The 18,932-nt window shown below is 41.3% G+C and overlaps 1 long non-coding RNA gene across 2 annotated transcripts in view; it reads left to right on the top strand.

Annotated features, from left to right (window-relative positions):
• The window catches only part of LOC102196923 (uncharacterized), a 138,096-nt gene that overhangs the window by 95,293 nt on the left and 23,871 nt on the right, over positions 1-18,932 (top strand). For both annotated transcript variants that reach the window (XR_311783.1, XR_311784.1), the window contains one exon: positions 11,436-11,610. This is a non-coding gene — a long non-coding RNA (uncharacterized LOC102196923). The remainder of the gene's footprint in view (positions 1-11,435; positions 11,611-18,932) is intronic.

Genomic DNA, 18,932 nt, shown 5'->3' with positions numbered 1-18,932 from the left:
GGCCAGTGGCAGGAGGGGTCCTAAAGAGATTTAGGAAGTCTAGACTGCCCCTGAACTTTTATTTGGTTTCTCTTTATTAAGTTACTTCAAACTTCATTTTGAATTCACCTTCATCCAAACCACAGACAGGAAACTTTGAGCCCAAACAATTCACTGCTCACCGCCTTTCTATTTGTGACATTATGGTTTTTGTATCATCACTTTAAACAACGTCTAATCAAGTATTGAAACTTGAGGCTTTTTCGAGAGCTTTCCTAAAATCTCTTGCTTTTGTTCTTCACAGGAGAAGCCATGAAAGATTTATAATCAGCACATTTATTTTTGCTTGATATTTTCTTGACATCTTCACTTCCCCACATGAATAAAATGAACGAGTTTGTCTTTTTTGTTGTTTTTTCTCCATCTGGTTGTGTGACACTTCCAGCTCTCCTGGAGAAAGGGGATTGTTTCTTTATCACAAAGTAAGCCTTTAAGGAATCCTGCGTCTGTTGGCTCTGCTGGTGAAAGTATTAGAAGTGCATTAAAATTGGATTAGATTCCCTTTGAGGTTAGAAGGTTGCAGGTAGTGGCCCTGCTATCATGCCTTCCAGCATACTTTTCTACATTGTCAGGTCTATCCTGCTGTCAGTGCAGAGCTCAGTTATTTCCATTGTTCTTGTTGTTACTTGCAAACAATAATGAAGGTTTTTTGCTAGCTTTTTATATGTTAGGATCCACCTATTGATCAAAATTATTAATGTACATTCTTCTTATATTTTCTTTAAATGCTACCTATAGCAGCCTACAAACATGAGAAAATCTGGTTGCAGTCTCTCTTCCTTTTGTCACACAGCCGTCCTCTTCGATGGGTTCGGCAGATGTGAACTCTAAGCAGCAAACTTATTTTCATATTTTCACTGTGGGCTTCTGAAAGCTGAGCTCCTGGAGCTAGGACTTACTATTACAAAAATATCAAAAACCTTAAAAAACCCATTTCATAGAGCTGCAATAGATTTAATACAGCTGAGCTGTTTAATTTTCCCTTTTTTCTAATTATGAATGAACATATGATGTTGTGCACTCATGTCTAGAATGCCATACGGCCTCTTTAAGAACATGACGGGATGTAGTGTGATCGTGTGTGGTTACTGGTCCCTATAGCTGTGGCAGGCTGACTCTGTGCCACCCTGCTGCTCTCCCCCTGACAGGCCTGATGGTGATAGATGCCACTCCTCTCTTCCTGATGAAGGGGATACATGGCCCTGTATGTGGCTGCCTGTCTGGGGAATATGGGGCTGCCAGTAAACCACTGGCTCACATTGTGATTGAGGAGCACCCTCATTCCTGTACAGCAAGTCGTGACCTTCTCTTGTCAGATCTCACCAGGAGTGCTGGTCTCAGTGTGGTCTGTGGATCCACTGGGGTTGCTTCAAAAAATCCAATACACCTGAGCAAAATTAATCATATTTCCATAACTCCCATATGTGCTGTTCATATCAGCGCTCATGTCATTAGTTCATAACAAGCGAAACAGGTTATCAAACGTGGTTGTAAGTCATGTGTTTTGTGTTTTTGTGGTGTCCAAGCAACACGTGCTTTATGCAGTGGAAACAAAGGATTTGATCACTCGCCAATATAACTTTAAAACTTCAAGTTTTGTAAGAGAGTCAAAGTTGTGTTAAAGGTTCACGTGTTGTTTAAGGAACCTCGCATATTTTAAATGGGTTACTGTTATGAGCTGTCCTACGTGACGCCTTTACAAGTAAACATAATCAATGAAAAAATAACCTGGTTTTATGTAAATGTGGGAGTCGTAGCAGCTTTGAGTGATGGCGCTCTGTTAAATTAACTGGACTGTCAACACACTGAGTGACAGCTTGATCCAATCCAATCAACATTTTCAATAAATGTGTACAGTGTGATGCTCAGGACGCTGATAAGTAGAAACCAAAAACATTCAAGAGTCCAGTGAGTTAAGGTGTGTTCACACATGCTCTGCAGTCATGAACGTGACCTTACCTGGAGGACCAGCACAGTCGTGAAACTGTCTTCGACTGCTCAACACCTGCCGAGTTATAACCGGTGGTTTGACTCGGCAGGTTGCATTGAAATCTGCTGCAATGACCCGGTTACTGCGTTCACCAGATATCAACACAATTTCGATCCGCTCCTCACGTGTTAACCTCTTCGACATGTCGATGGCTGTGAACAAAGAGAAACTTGTAAATAACTCATGAAAGAATAAAGTTATGTTGAAACCAAGCACACCATTGTTTTTCTTGTGACATTACCAATAAGTTTGATGTGTCACATGGCCCTCTTCCTATTGAAAAAACAAAAGTTGTATCCAAGATGGCCGACTTCTAAACGGTCACCATGGTCACCACCCATCTTGAGGAGTTTGCCCCCTCACATATACTAATGTGCCACAAACAGGACTTGAATATCACCAACCATTCCCATGTTATTACGGTGTATCCATATAAATGGTCCACCCTGTATTGACACATCGTGCAGAAGGCCGGCATGCGGAGCTTCTCGGGATGTCTGGAGCATGCCAGCATCATCTGGCACCAGATTCAAACTGCCAAGAAAGAACAAAGGGTGGTTTTTTTACACCTTGCCAACACCTTTGGGTCAGTTCCGCACGAGATGTTGTGGATGGCCTTCAACTATTTCAGCGTACCAAACCACATCACAGGACTGGTCAAGACGTACTTTCAGGATTTACAGTTTTGTGTGACAGCTGAGAATGCCGCCACAGCCTGGGAGCACCTGGAAATTGGAGATTTCTGCTCTGGCATTTATCATGGCAATGGAGTTGGTCCTGAGGGCATCCTGGTGGGTAGTGGGAGGTGACTCAAGAGTGGCCTTCGTCTTCCTCCCATTTGGGCCTACATGGACGACATGACCATCATTACAACAACAAAACCATGTACTAGGCGATTCCTACAGAAGCTCCTGGAAAACAATGGGCAAGGATGGAGTTTAAGCCAAGTAAATCTTGCAACATCTCCATCGTAAAAGGAAAGCTGACAGCCGAGCAATTCTATATCAGTGGAGAACCAATTCCAACAGTATTACAGAAGCCCATAAAGAGCCTGGGACGGTGGTATAATGCAGACCTCCATGATACATGGCAACTAGAACAACTAAGGCAGAACTTGGCTGATGACCTCAAGCGGATTAACAACACTGCACTCCCAGGAAAACTGAAGCTCTGGTGCTTCCAGTTTGGGTTATTACCCAAAGGAGGAAGTGGACCACAGCCACATTTGTGCTACAGGCGAAATCCGCTCTTCGGCATTGTGGTGTGGTGGGTCACGTCCAACAGGGAAGAGGAGGATTTGGTCTTGGCGCAGTAACATCAGTGGCAACAGGCATCTGTAACTGAACGTTGAAAAATGGTGGTGGAGGAGGTGCGACGACAGGAGGAAACAGCCAGACATGCCAGAGCCGTGGCGCTGGCCAAACAGGGTCGCTGGATGAATTGGGAGAGTGTAGAAAAGAGAAAATCTGGGGAATGGAGTTTAATAGACGAAGTTTCATCATGTATGGTGTGCTACCTTCCCCAATAAATCTGCAGCTGTGGTTTGGAAAGGACACACTCCAGGGCCTGATCAACCCTGGCAGGGCCTCCTTGGATGAGGGTGTCTAGTGATAATGGCTGAAACACCCGACACAGGTCCACTACTGACGATGTGTCCCAAACTGGTAAAGTGTCTGGGCTGCCTTTCCTCGTAACAGCCATCCCTCAACATTTCTCCATTTAAAGCAATGCATTATCAGGGACTGTAACATCCAGTCCTTTTTACTGAATGGCTACCAATAGTGTATCCAGTATGCACCATCTCCACAGTGAAGCCAGACATTGTGTTACACTAGTACACTACTATCTGCATAATCTGTTATACAAACCGCCAAAAGGTACGTATAAGTAGTCCGGGGCAAAAATGCAGTTAATTCCTCAACCAGCACCATAGCAAGACTTGCTGTTGTTGTTGCTGAAGGAAAGCGATCCAATGGCTCTCGGGGAGTCAAAACATGTCAATAACTCTTTTATTTATGAACCATCATCTCAGAGCTTTTTACACAGTAAGACAAAGACCTGCACACTAGCTGAAGAGGAAAGTGACCTTGTAAGAGAACCAGAGATAGTGACTGACGGGCTTCCCACCCCTCACTGGACGAAGACCTCTGCAGTGCTGACCCACATGTTAATTATAAAGGATGCATTAAATTTTACATTAAATGAAAAAGTAAACACAGGATCTGCTGAGTATGCCTCAACAAAATATCTTCAACATCAACCAGGTTAAAAAACAGGCTTTCAAATTAAATTTAAGCCATTTAACTGAGCGTGCTGTTCCATAGTGAAGGTGCCAAGATAGATGGCGAGCATCTTTAAAGTCCATTTGTGTCATTTCGCTTTGTTCCTTCTAAAACATAAGTATAACCACATGTACCCATTAATAATCATCAGGCACTGTTGCCTAGCTAGATTTGAGTGGGACTAATTATTCTCACCTGCATCATCTAGGCACCCCACACAGTGCATTACGTTAACTTCAGCATTGCTACCTTTATTTAAGGCTCCAGTGTTTCTGTTTTAACGTGTGCAATGAAAAACAATCACGCCTTACCCATCCTGGTTCAATCAGAAAGGTTCTTCCTCATCATAGCCCTTATTTTTGACCTTTTGTGCTTTATATTTCTTGCTTTTCCATGAAATCCATATCTCTCGGCTCTGTATCTGCAATCCTTTGGTTCAGCTTTTTTTCTGACCCCGGTGTTGTTATCGGTCAGATTTGGGGAAACGCATTCAGCCCAGCTGTGTGCAGAAGGTCTGCCTGGTACCATAGCCTACCTCAGTGCTGCTGCAGTGCTCACAATGAATTAGAAATATGAAAGTAATGCAGCCCTCCAGGCACTCCCTGTAAAACAAATATTTCTGCTAATGGTCGTCTAGAATTTAGCATCACTCAACAACAGTGAATCATCTCTCTGCTGTTATACAATCGCACTGAATTCTTTGGGATGTCTTAGCTTGTTTTTGTGTTGCTTTAGAAATCAGATGTTTTCTTTAACCCCCCGAGGCCCTGCTATTGGTATTAAACAGACTTACCTTAGCTACATGTGTGAGGCAAAAGAAAACAGACAAGTGAGAAACTCTGCAGAGCAACATATCCAGACGCTGTCATCAGCATAAAGATGAATTTCTTTCGAATTCCCTTACCTGAGTTACAACAAGCTGTACTATCCTGCACTTGTTAGCAAACAGATTCAGAAGAACATAATAATTCATCTGCAGTGATGTTTGTGCCCACATGATTAATCCAAGTCCCATATTTGCTGTCTTTTGTCTTTTTTTGTTTTTGGCGTTTACTCCCGGCCATGAGAGAAAAATCAGGCTCTGCCCTGATGAAGAGTTCCCTGCATTTACAAGCTGGTTTTGTCATGGTCCTGGGCCATGTGGGCCCAGTATTCTTAGTTTCATGTATTTTTATATTTTGTTCTTTATTTAGGCCATGCTTCCTGGGTTGATCTGTTACGTTGTTCCTTATGTGTTTTCCCTTCGTGATTCTTACCCCCTGTGTGCCCCTCTGTGTATTTGAGCCCTCGTCTCTCTTTGTGTTTATTCTATGTTTTCCCCAGCCCGTTATGTCTGCGTTCTCCCTGTGCTTTCTCTCCTCCTGTTTGAACCTCTGTGTACTTCCTGTTTTACTTTGCCCATCTCCCATCAGTGTTACATTCACTCCTGCCGTGTCTTGTTATGATTATCAGTGTCACCTGTGTTCCCCGTGTGCATCCACTTCCCCTGATCATCCCTCATGTGTATTTAGTCTCTGTGTTTCATACAGTCTGTGTCGCGTCGTCTGTGTTACCACCCCTGTGTTCCGTATCTCTAGCCATAGCGTTTCCTTAGTTTATGTCCAGTTTAGGTTTCTGTTTGAACTGTTACTCTTATGCTGCCTTCACTCTGTTTTGTTCCTTTCATCAGCCACAATAAACGGCTCGTTTTTGTTTAAATCCACTCCTGCATCCTTGCCTGTGTTCGCACCTGGGTCCACCACACACATTCCCGCACGGTCTGCCTCCGCAGACCGTGACAGGTTTGCAACTGCTGGTCACTGACGAGGACCGGAGAGGAGTGTTGTGGCTTTAGAGAGGGTAGTGTGAGTGACCCAGAACAGCTTAGCAATGCTCCAGATTAAGCAGAGAATTCTCTTTAGGTTATGAGTGTGAGCACAACCTCAGATGCAAGCACACGTATTCTTCTGTTGCACAAAATAACCAGATTAATAGATTATTTTAAATGGGAAAAAACGAGAAACCTTAATGAAATCATATGAAGCATAACTGTCAAAATGAGACATGTAGTAATAAATGAAATCAAGTGGTCAGGGTGTGCAGAGTGTTATTTCAGTCAAAAAATAGCAACACGCTAGTGTTCCTTGCATGGAAAGCTTGTTAGCTCAGTCATTTTTTGGACACTGGCATGAAGACTCACCTGTGCTTATGTTGACAGCTGCTGCATGAGGAGGCACTACAAAGTTCTCTTCTAATCTTCGAGAAGCTGGATTCCTGAGAGGTTATGTTTTTCTGATTTGTTGTCACTGTATCATTTTCAGGAATAAAGTTTCAAATTTCTGAGAGTTTTTCTCAGCTATGAGCTATTCTAGATTGTAGAAGGCTGCACATAAATAATGTAAAGACTCTTTTAGGCGGCTCTGCTGGATAGGAAATGCAGTCTCTTCACAGACAGTCGACAGCAAACACAGAGTGCAAACTCTTTAAATCTGACTTTTTTCATTGGCTCTTTTCTTGAGATCTGTTTTTCTTGTTTCGTCTTCTTTCTATCTTAAGCTGAAATGGAGCTTGTACAGACGCTAGTATACTTCTGTCAACTGCTCGGTAATTCATCACTCAGCCACACACATGTTTCTGTGTTCATACGTCAATGAACAAAAAGTCTCTTTCTTTCGTTAAACATACGTGGTGTCAGACGACCAAACACACATACAAACAGGGCTTTGTGTCCTTCAGTAGAAAATTTATTTTTAAAAAACACTCTATTTTTAAGTCATAGATCTCATTTAAATGCATTTTATTGCTAACCCAGTGTATTATGAGCACTTTGCATTGGTGAAACTCTCATTGTCCTACTGTGTACTCTCAGAACTATGCAAATGGACTCAGACTCTGGATGATAAACCCGGCTTGTGATGGTTATTGTAAAACTTCTTCAAGTTCCTGTGTGCTTTTCATGTCACCATGGACCCGGCTGTGTGCCTTTCATTAATCGACACATACTCATCGCATTATTTTGCAGCAACAAAATGGATGGATCCATCCAACACATCCATAATTTTCTTAAATGGTTATCTAATCCTGGGATGTGGGGCAGCTGAGGCCAGCCCTATTTGACTTTGAGCAGGAGACAGGCTATATCCTGGACATGTCACCATTCACACAACAAAACTGCTGCTCAAGAAGATCTACACAGGCATAGGGGGGCTGTGGAAACCCCACAAAAGAGTAAAACAGGAGCTGTGAGGTGCACAGTGGGGCTTCCAGATATGTCATTGGTGATATAATTGATATTTGATTTTGAATAAAAAAGTTTCTTGTTTCGACCTTCTATCACAGATATGCTTAAATATTGAAAAGTAAACAAATCAGATACACTAGAGCTTAAGAGGTCACTGTGATTGGTAAGCTGAGGTGTGAGTTGCTGCAGAATGGGCGTGTTGTGATTTGTGAGACGGCTGAGTGCACATGAAAGTGTTGCAACTGTCTCTACAGTGCTATTGGCAGACAGTAGTAATGCTGCTCCAGAAGCACTAGAAATCCAGCACTTAGCCTCCTCCCTGCCTTCCTGTCACAGCACACTTAATGATGCGTCAAAGATGTTTGAAATTGTCTCCAAACTTTCTCTGAATTGTTTCTGTGAGACTTTCTGTAATTGTTCAACTTTTACAGTAAACAGTGGAAGAGGGTTTTTCAGTCAAGCTGATGGAAACAATCAGAGCTTTGTGAGGTTTCTTTTCCTCCAAAAGAGAAAGTTTTCAGCTGTCGAGTAGTTTTGACAGAGTACCGTGTGCATCTGCATGGATAGAGATGCTGATGGGGATTCATGTTTCGCTTTATCATTCAAGAATGAGGAAATTCAAAGGAAGCTACACTGTGACCACTCCTCTCTCTCCCAGTCTGATTTTAATGTGTGCTGGGGCATACGGTGGTTGCACGACCTCGCTGTTCTATTGGAGCTCACGTTTGATGTTGATGTGCGGTGAAGGTGGAAAAATGGAGTTGTGCTGTACTTGTCATGAATGCATTTCTGTAGTCTTGTGGAATCCGTGGACGCCACAAGAAACGCAGTAACAAACAAGCTACTGTGTTTCGTGGAAGACTCTAAAATAGCAGGTTCACCTGTGGAGAGAATTACTTATAATTGCACAGGCTGGCCTCATTCTATCTCAAGTACTGTCATAATGTAGGTTAATTCTACTGGCATTACATTTATCATATATCACTGTAGCTTCCTGTTTGATGCGGCCGAGGACCCCACTGTTTCCTGCCTGCTTGTTAAGCAAAGACATATTAACCCTGTTTCAGCTGCTGTGCAGCTGATTGATTGATTTAACTGTCATTTCTATAAGAACTATTTGTCCCAGTCTTGCTGCTATGGCTCTCATGGGCTACAAGCGCCACAGTGTTGTGTTGCTTTATCTTTTGGTTTTGTTTTTTTATTGTAGAACATACAACGGGAAAAGTAACGAAAGGAAACACAAAGCAAAAATCAACACAATGACAGTCTTTGCAGTAGAGCATGTGTACTGGTGCATCATGCAGACAAACTATCCATGCCAGTAGACCGTGTGTGCACAAATATATTTAGTTGCCAGTTTATTAATATACAAATAGCTTGAGTTTACCCACTTAAATACAACGGTCCTGCAGTGACATGAGAGTTTCTGTTGAAACTGTTTCAGAGAGGTGTGGTTCTGTCTACATCCTGGAGGAGGAAGTTTGCAATGCTGTTTCCCTCATTCACTATATTTGGCAATATGCTTGAACCATATTAGAAACATACAACGTTGAATCCTCCAGGTGAGTTATTTTACTTGTAATGATGATTGTTACATGTTGCAATAGTGCAAGAGCTCAGAGACATCCAGTACAAAGGGCTGCTCAGGTGGCTGAAGGACAAGAATTGTAAAAATGAAAGCTGACATTTCAGTGTGACAACATGATGTTGAACGAATCATTTTTAAATAGATATTTCTTTTGCTGAGGGAATCCGTAGACACTTATCTTAGACATCTCTCAGATGTCTAAGCGAGGGCTGCAGGTCCCACCTGTGAGTCAGGCTCAGTTTCTAGATACAGAGAGTTTGATATTTATTAATCTTAAGTGATTGGCGAGTGCAGCCACATGTTAAAATTTATACAGCCATTAATATGAAATTCCGTTGTTACATGAACTTGTTTCCAGTGGGAGCTGAGCTCCCGCAGGCCTGGTCTTTGTCACCAGTTCTAACTTTTATGGACAGAATTTCCAGGCTTGTGAATGATGTGCTCCCTCTGGGTTATGTGAGCAGTGACCTTAACGTCACACTGGGGTGGTTTATAGTTGATATAGTTTGATACAGCGGGGACGAGAATTAGCACCCAAATCTGAGGCCACAGCTTTAAGTTGCTGCTCCAAAACGAGGAGTTGAATTAAACCTTTGATTTTACTGATTGATCGATGTTACTATTTTTACTGATGGAAACAAGGTGATATGTTTCTGCCATGTCCAAATGGAAAGAGACATCAGGGCAGACCAGGATGTGCTGGAGAGATGATGTCTCTGTGGCGGCTTCGTAACTTGTTTGTGTCTTTGCTGGGAGAACTGGAGTTAGTGGCATCTCTGCTTAGAGCAATGACCTCCAGTATGCTGGTGACTCGGCGAAGTGTTGGCAGCTCGTAGCAAAGCTGACTTTTAGTGTTTTCGCCAGTTGATTGTAGCAGATTTGGGAAAATAACCGAGGAAGCATGAGAATCATCTCTTTGTTCTCTTGTTCTTACTCTGACATCCCCGATTACAGAGTGAAATATAATGACTGACCAGCTTCTCTGTGACTGACCTTTCAGTGAACCATATCCAGAGCAGATGCTGGTGTTTCCTGTTGACTGGAGTTTCTGATTAACTGGTCAACCAGTGTGTGAGACAGATGTGTCGTAGGTGTGATTTATTGATGTTTTCAGCATGTCCCACAGACACCTTACTTGGCACTGGAACCAAAGCCTTAAACTCAGACTGCGTCCACACCAGCCCGGATAGATTTGAAAACTGCGTTTTCGTCTGAAAACGCTCCGCATCCACACTATCGTTTTCATTCGTTTTCACAGAGTTGTGCGTCCACATTGAAACGGCCGAAAACACTTACGTTCCAGTCCTGCGCAAGAAGATTCGACCTGCTTCATTTCTGTCTGTCGCTTACTTGCTTTCCGGCTCTTTGAAACGTCGCGGCAAAATGTTGAGGAAAAGCACCGAGTTTGTTAAATGCACCAACAATGAGGCGGAGTTGTTGCTGCGAGTAACACAAAAGTACAAAGGTCCAAAAGCGAGTGAGAATTAAAGAATTTGAAGAAAAGCTCTCAGGAGCATCTACAGACTGATGTTAATCTTTAGTAGGGCTGTCAAACAAAACAGCTGCTGTTTAATGCCCTCCGCTATCTTTGCTTATTTGGTCACATGACTGCATCACATGACTAAAATGCGTCATTGCTTTGGAAAGTCTACGTTTTCGAGTGTCCACACTGCGACGGGACAGCTCCGTTTTGAAATGTGTTCGTTTTCAAGAGTGTTTTCAAAACGCTGCGTTTTCCTTCGGGAAAACGGCATCAAGATGAGTTAAGTAACTTTGCACACTGGATGGTTGTTGGTGCCAGACAGGCTGGTCTATCAGAAACATCTCATCTACTGGGATTTTTGCAGCACAGCTTTCTCGGGGTTTGAGAGCATGAGCTGAAAAATGAGCCAAAAAAGGCAACAGTCACTCAATAACTGTTTATTACAACCGAGGCATTCGAAAGAGCATCTTTGAACACACAGCATGTCAAACCTTGATGCCTACAGCGGTCGGACACGCAATGAGGCGATACTCTTGTCAGCCAACACTAAGAAACTGAGGCTTCAATTTGCTCAAGCTCAAAATTTCACAATAGAAGAAAAATGTTGCTTCTTAGTACATTTCCAAGTTAACCTGGCAGACTTCATTACCTTCAGATGTTTAATTAGCATTAGGACTTGCGTGTGTGCTCTGCAAGTGTGTCTGACTCTATTAACTGGGGTTGTATTATAAAGAACATAAAACACTTTCGCCACAAGCGCACGACAACACACTCAAGTACACTGATGTACTGAACCTCTGACTTTAACATTGGTTTGTCTTCTCTCGTCGCAGGTGTCCATCTATGAACCTGTGAGGTCATAGCCATCTAACAGCAGCATCAGCACCAGAGGAGAGTTTACCAGCAGTGGGACCATGGACCTTAGATTTAGACGTCTGTCGCCTCTCACCAGGGCAGCTCTTCATCTCCTGCTGCTGGCCAGACTGGTGCTTCCTTCTCACACAGAGAGTGAGTCCACATAGCTCATAGCTGTGCCTACATGTTCACAGTTTTACTGTCAGCTAATATCCATTAGCTGACAGGAAGTGTGCACAGACAGCTTTCAAATGGAAATGTGTTATGTGACTGACATACAGCATCATTGCTCAGTTGAAAAAGCCCTTTGAAAAGCTTTGATACATGATTTCATATTTCACATTATGAAAGCGTCACACAGAAAGCTGACACCCTGTACCCTTTCCTGCGTTTGAAGGGCATTTTTAAAGTAGGACTATTCTGTTATTTTTTAGCTCCGCATACAATAAACTTCATGGGGCCCAGTTGTTACTGATGTCCACCTGTTTAAACCAGCTTTCTCCTGATCCACTGGTAAACAGAAGATTTGAACAGGAGGTGGATGGGCCTCCTTTGTCTGCGATGCCCATGTCAGGGATTTCCTCTTTATATTAAACCATAAAGTCAAGAGTATAAAAAACTATTAAAAAAAAGCATTAGAGCAGTGAAGCCTGTGATTTTGAGTTGGAGGGATTGTTTGTACATACGCTGACTTTAATGTTTAATATGAGCATGTAATAGTTTATATATAACAGAAAATAAGGAAAAAGGTTTTATTAACTCTTAAATGTGGGAATTTCCTTAAACATGCATTTTGTTTAATAGCAGGAAGGATTGCAAAAACAAATCTGGTTGCATACCAGAATTGTTGTGGCCGCTGTCAGCATGTAATAAATTTATAATAAGTAAAACTAAAAGTCCTTATTTGCAGCGAGAGTTGAAAAACAACATTTCATTTCCAAGTACCATTAAAATGAACTTTGATGGTGGTCAGAAAGTGCAAAATAGAGCAGTGATGTTGGCAGAGGACGCAATTTAAAAGAAAGAGTGAATGACTTCTTCCCATGCCCAATCTCCATCTCCACTTTCTGGGTTTTTTGCGTATTCAAGCTAAAGTAAAATAAAAAAATAGAAAAACAAACTGCAAGCATCACTCTGGCATCCATGTAACAAAAATCCAGCCCTACAACCTGACCTCACTCTTGAGTTTGCCTTGCGGTTTCATGCAGCATGACGTTCTCTTTTCAGCTGCCTTTAACAAACACCATTCCTCACAGGACTATTGTGTGTTGAATGTCAACCAGCTCGACTCTACCTGAGGCCAAATCAAAGGAAAACAAAAGGAAAGAAAGTGAGAAAGGGATCGAGAGATTGTGTGAGAGAAAAGGCCTGGGCCCTTTCTGTCTCTCTTAGACTGGTGAACTTATTCACACCTTATAAAACTTTTACAAACATCTGTTTTGCTTGGCTGGTGCATTTACTATCAAAGGCCTGCATAAAAGTATCCAGTAGAAGTGATAAAGTTTGACATTTGTTACAGCATCAACAGAACTCTAACCTTTTTCTTAATGATCCTATTTGTGAATAATAAATGTGTCTTGAGAAATCCATTTTTAATCATATAGCTCAAAGTCAGATCAATACTCATTTGAAGGCACTTTTTCTGAGGTAAAACCTGGATTACCACAGATATAAACCCAAACAATCTAAAGACACCCAATGAGCAAAAATATAGAAAGACGTTGTGCTAGGGCTGTTCGGTATAACGATATATATCTGATGTCGATATAAAAACGTCTATCGTTTCATTTTACGCTATCGTTTGTTTCGTGGTGTCGCTAAATAAACAGTTTTTGTTTATAAACCTGTTTATTTTCTCATTGTTCTGATGGTCACTGTAGTGGCTGTATTCAAGTTCTCTCTTTCTCTTATATGTAATATAACCACACTATGGACGGACAAGCGCCTGTTTTTATGCGTTGTCCTTAGCAACAACGACGGTAACACCTTCGCGTGTCCGCTTGTTTATGTTCCAGCTAAACCTTTCACAATAAAGCTCAAGATCCTGTTGAGACTTTTCAAAATAAACTGAATCACATGAAAGAGCAGATTATTTACTGATGAGAAGTAAAAAAGAGCCGCCAGGTGCTAAAAAATAAACCTTGGACTCAAATGTTAGAACAGGCTTTTCCCCGCAGCAGCCGTGTAATAAATACAAAGAAAACGGCGCCGTTACAACTTATGTCTAAAATGTATCGTTTCATGCATCGGTTAAAACACTCGACTCCAGCTACATGACAGCTGGAAACACTTCACACAAGTCGAGATTCACAGAATTTACAGAAAATGTTACATTTTTGTGATTTACATCGTTATCGGACGATAGATGTCTTATATCAGGATATGAGATTTTGGTCGTATCGCACAGCCCTACGTTGTGCATTTAAAGGCAATAATCATATTTGATTTGATTTACCTTTATTAGTCCCAGAAGGGGAAATTTCATAAGGCTGCCGACCTATTGCACGCAATGGCGGCGCCATCTTACCCTCCGACCATACATACATTACACAAACATCACATGGGGAAGACGGGTCAGAGAGGTATAACAATGGAAAATGCACCACATGAGGAAAGATAAGAAGAAAAAAATAACTCCCCCCAGACTGAGCTCCAACAGGGAGATCAGTTTGAGAACAGAAAAAACACCTCTGCACATGAAAAAACTCTTAATACACCAAAGAAACACATGACAAGCAGCAGGGGGGTAAAGGTGAGAGACAGCCGATGTAGACACATCCGGGCCTGCGTGCGCTGGTCTCCTTGATCCACCGTCAGCATCGGAAGGGAATAAGCGTCGAAGGCGTTTGGAAAGGGAGGGGGGATGAGTGCGTATCAGTGTATATGTGTGTGTGTGTCCAGAGTTCAGCTGAGACAGTGTCCTTCGCCCTGCCAGGCTAAGTAAACAGTCTTCCAGCCAACCCAGGTGGCCTTGCATGGAATGGGAAGGAACAGACTAAACTCAGTCGCTATCAATATAATCTGACAAGTATCCTGTAAAAAGAGCTTTACGTAAAAGCACTTATAAAAACGTATAATTGTTCTGATCACAGCTAAGGAAGCATGCTCGTAGAGATCATGGTTAAGACAGACATAAAAGCTTGTGCTGTAGAAGCACAAGCTCAAACCTCTACCTCATGTTTCAACTGAAAAGGCGACATTATGATTTAGTGGTTGACCAAAGCAGCAACTCCAAACGAGCCATTAAAAAACAACAACTATGGGAGGAACTGAGATGGTTGCTGCTTGGGTTAGCTGTTAGATTTGAGATTAGAAGACTAAAGGTTGTAGTCATTTAAAAAGATGTTGCTCTGAATTTAGCCAGAACATGTCTTAGCCTCACAAACGACTCCGGACTTTTTCATGGCCACTTAGATGTATCTACCCCAGAAAAAGTCTCCTTTTGTCTCCCACTAAAACATCCCTAAACAAGGTCCTCCAGTAAAAAGCGGTCTTTAGTCTACACCTATATTTAGCCCCAGGTACTTTCTGCAGTATATTTGTCCCACTCTGCACTAATGTCTAGGAAGAACATAAAAGGTCAACATTATTAAAAGCATTTCATTTGCAGAGGGGTCGTAGTGGGGTTTGGAGACTAAATAATGTTCTGCATGCACGGAGCAGACTCCACTTAATTTGATAATGGTTATGTTGTTCTTCCTTTAGAATCCTATTGAACCCAGTCATACATGTGTAATCAGCACAGCATTAGATCTGAGAAGGACAAAGGATGTAGAGGTGAAAGGTTAAGTAGGAACATTTGGAATTCTGTATCAGTCCAGTCATAAAGGGAAATGAGGCAGCTACAGTAACAGCATCAGAAAAATTACTAAACATCACTGCACAATATGCTGTACGAACTATGGCTTTGGAGATCTTCATCGATCTATTTGTAAATCTAAAGAGTTTCATGGTATGTTTTTGGATGCTTGGGGACAATAAGCAACATTGTACAGTGTTTCCCACAAGGCAGGGGGTGCAAAGGAGGTGATGCTTCCACATATAAATGACTATAATGCCATATCTTGTCACCTCACCAAATGAAACAGAATTATTCCAGTCACATGACACTGCTGTCACGAACCCTCTTCTGAAAGTATACAACATTTTTACACGTGTCAATTTACAGTCACTGTATTACAGAGTCAAGCGTGTGAGGCCAGCCAGGCCGTAAAGTTGAGCTCAGCAATAGTCTTTTCAGATCTGCAGATCTCCGTGCATCGAACTCGCAAATCTTATGATCAAAGCTGCTCTAACAAGTCACTTTCTCTGTATATTTCTGTGAAACAACCAGCGCATTTACTCACAGCTCTTACAGCAGCACAAAGACCCTGTTCATGTATGTCAGGAGACATGGTCTACATTTAGGCCAGGCAGGGGCAGGCTGATGCTTCGGAGGTCTCCGAGGCAGAGGAGGAGCTCCGTGGAGGGCAGTGTTTCTCGACAACAGGTTCATTATCAAGGCTATTTGCTTTATGGCTGCAATGAGCACATTTTATAATTTTCCTTTATAATTTGCAGATAGGAATTCATCAGCGAGCTGTGTCAGTAATTACCTTCCAGTGTGAGCACTCCGGAGAAAATGAGAATCATTAATTGCTCACAAAGAATTGAGATTTTCTCAGATTTTTAATGAAACCATATTAAAACCATTTAAACCTGATTCATGGAGTTTGTGTCAGAAATGGAAACCCTTTAATTCCCCCAAATTACCACTGAAATACACAAAAGTCATTTTACATGCTGCTGGAATCAACCGGCGCTCTCGATGAAGGAACTCACGATCTTGCCAGCTAACAAATTTACAGTATTTTATTTCACATCAAAATTAATGTGATATGTTTATTTTAGGGTTCAGTTGTAGGCCACAGTCGAATGAGTGGCACGGGTGTCGTTACGGTGATTGATGGAGCATCAGTCAAAGCTTTATGAGGAAAGTTACAGGGTAAAAACAAACAGCACCATGGCCTCTTCGTTCCATACTGTGTGCACTTCTGTGTATCATCAGGATGGTTTTAATAGCCATTCTTCTGCAATGTCCTATTTTAAACCTTGACTAATGATTTTTGGACATCATCATCTTTTTGCAACAAACAGAGAATAATAAACACACACACAGATCATCTGTTTGAGTATCAGTGGGACATCATGCACAAAATGAACATCATGCTGTAGTCAGTAAGACTTGAAGCTGAAGATTGAGACCATAAACGAATCAGGAAAGTGTTCACCAAGGACATAAATAATAGGCTTGTTTTCTCACCGGCTTTGATAGACTCAGACCTCTTTCTGAGGAGTCGCCCCCTGCTGGCTGTTGAAAGAATGCAGGCACCAAGTGTTGCATACACCCTTTTTAAACAGTGGATGACCAAAACATATTTGTGAATACATGAAACAAACATATTTGTTTCATGTATTATGACTTGCATGTCTCTGGATGGAGTCATCAAGTGAAAGGAACATTCATTACATTTTATAAGCCTTCAAATTAAGGGCGTGAAAGAAGAAAAAGAAAAAGAAGCCTATGATTCCAATATTCTCAAAGAAAAATGCAGATGCACTGCAGTATTGTGCTGTGCATGGTTGGCTGCGCAGCAGTTTTCATGACCTTAATGACTTCATAATATTGCATTTTGTGCGACTGGTTCCTTCTGTGCACAGTTGGCTACTCAGTGTAACACAGTCCTATCATTTGTTGATTAAGTTTGAGGAGGAATCATTAGCACTTGATTTGATGCAATAGATCTCCCTGTTGATGCAGTGTGAGGGGTTGTAAATGAGATGGATGAATAGAAATTGTCATTTTAATTAGTTGAATCCATCAAATACTGAAATGTTCTTCACATGTGCTGATGAGAACGACCTCCTTCAAAGGAAAAGACATAAGCCATGCGATATTATGTCTTTGTAAGCTGGTTGCATGTCAAACGTCAGCTCTCCGCATGGAAGGAGTCTGTGGCTTATTTTCACCATATAATGAAAAGATTTGAACAGTGCCCCCAAAACATTAGGCTGCTTAATGAATGATTGCGCACAAATAACTACCTGATGTAAAACGTAACCCAGACTGAGCTCAACACAAAGTCTTTTAAAAGCAATTAAAGTTTCATCATAGTCTGTTTTTAAAATCTTTCCATGACTCACTCATAATAACAGTGTGTGCAAAATTACCTTTGCTTTCCAAACAACGTAGGTTAGAGCGAACTCTGTTTTAGTTTGATTTTGATTTCTTTAAAGCATTATTCCAAAGTATTTATGTGGAAGTATCAAAAACTTTTCTTTCAGCTGCACCTTTTGCCAAATTGTCACATTTCCAAGCCTGGATGTGCAGGTTTGACTACTTTCTGAAGAGCAGATACTTAAATGTATCTGCTTTAAAACTTTAAAATGTTCCCGAACATTTAAATACAGAGATTATTAGAGAAATACAACGTTTTAAGCCAATGAGCGACACGGTCTGATCACTATACTGGTGGGTCACAGAAGTATGCACTCATTCTCTGATGCAATTGCAATCTTGTTTGACGCTTGTATGAATTTGCAACAACAGTTTTGTGGAGCATAAATGTTCTGAACTGTTCTGAGTTTCAGTAATGGGCATAAGTAACCTGCAGTAGCTCACGGTACACCAGCCGAGCCGGCGCGAGCACAAAAACTACTGCTGTAGATGCACAAAGAATCAATATCAGTTTAAGTGGACGCTATATTTAGAACATTTTCATCTTCTTTCTGTCAAGGAAGTGAAGCCATTACATGCCAGACTCCATTGACCAAAACAGTAATTTTACGCCACAAAACAAGGGAATTGCTTGTCTAAAGCTCCCTCGACTGGTTCGTTTCTGACTTTGATGTTTAAATGGATTAGTTCACAAAAAACGCAAACGTCAGACAAAGTGAACACGACTCCTGTTTTCTGAAAAGTAACAATCAGTGTTTGTGTTCAGGCTCACGTGTGAACGATGATGTTAACATACTGCACAGACTCTGGGTTATTAGCAATGGACCAGGCTTCATGCTTCAGTGAAGCTAAGACCACAAGAGCTGAGACACTGGCAAAGTCTTACTGAGCAAATACTTTACACATCATCAGACTGTAAGATGGACATTTTATTCTCTAATTTGATATTATTTCAGAAAATATATATTTTTAAAAATCAGCTCTAATAAAAAACTCTTAAAAATATTAAAAACAGTTTTTCTAGAAAATTGCTCATTTTATAATTTTTTAAAACTTTTAGTTGTTACAATAATGTACTTGGTAATGTAGTGAGCCAGTCTGAAATATGTATATATATTTTTCTGAAACAAATTTTATTTGCTTGTAGTAAATCATTTACTTTTTTTTTATTAAATATTGCAATACTAACGTTCTTCTCTGTAGTAGGTTCAAGAGAGAGTTGTGTCCCAGCAGTTTGGTTAAAACCAATGCATTCCTG

The sequence above is a fragment of the Pundamilia nyererei genome, unplaced genomic scaffold, assembly GCF_000239375.1.
Source record: "Pundamilia nyererei isolate P.nyererei 1_Seehausen unplaced genomic scaffold, PunNye1.0 scaffold00061, whole genome shotgun sequence".
In the NCBI taxonomy this organism is placed as follows: Eukaryota; Metazoa; Chordata; class Actinopteri; order Cichliformes; family Cichlidae; genus Pundamilia; species Pundamilia nyererei.
The sequence above is the reverse complement of the archived record's forward strand: the minus strand, read 5'-3'. Positions and strand labels throughout refer to the sequence as shown.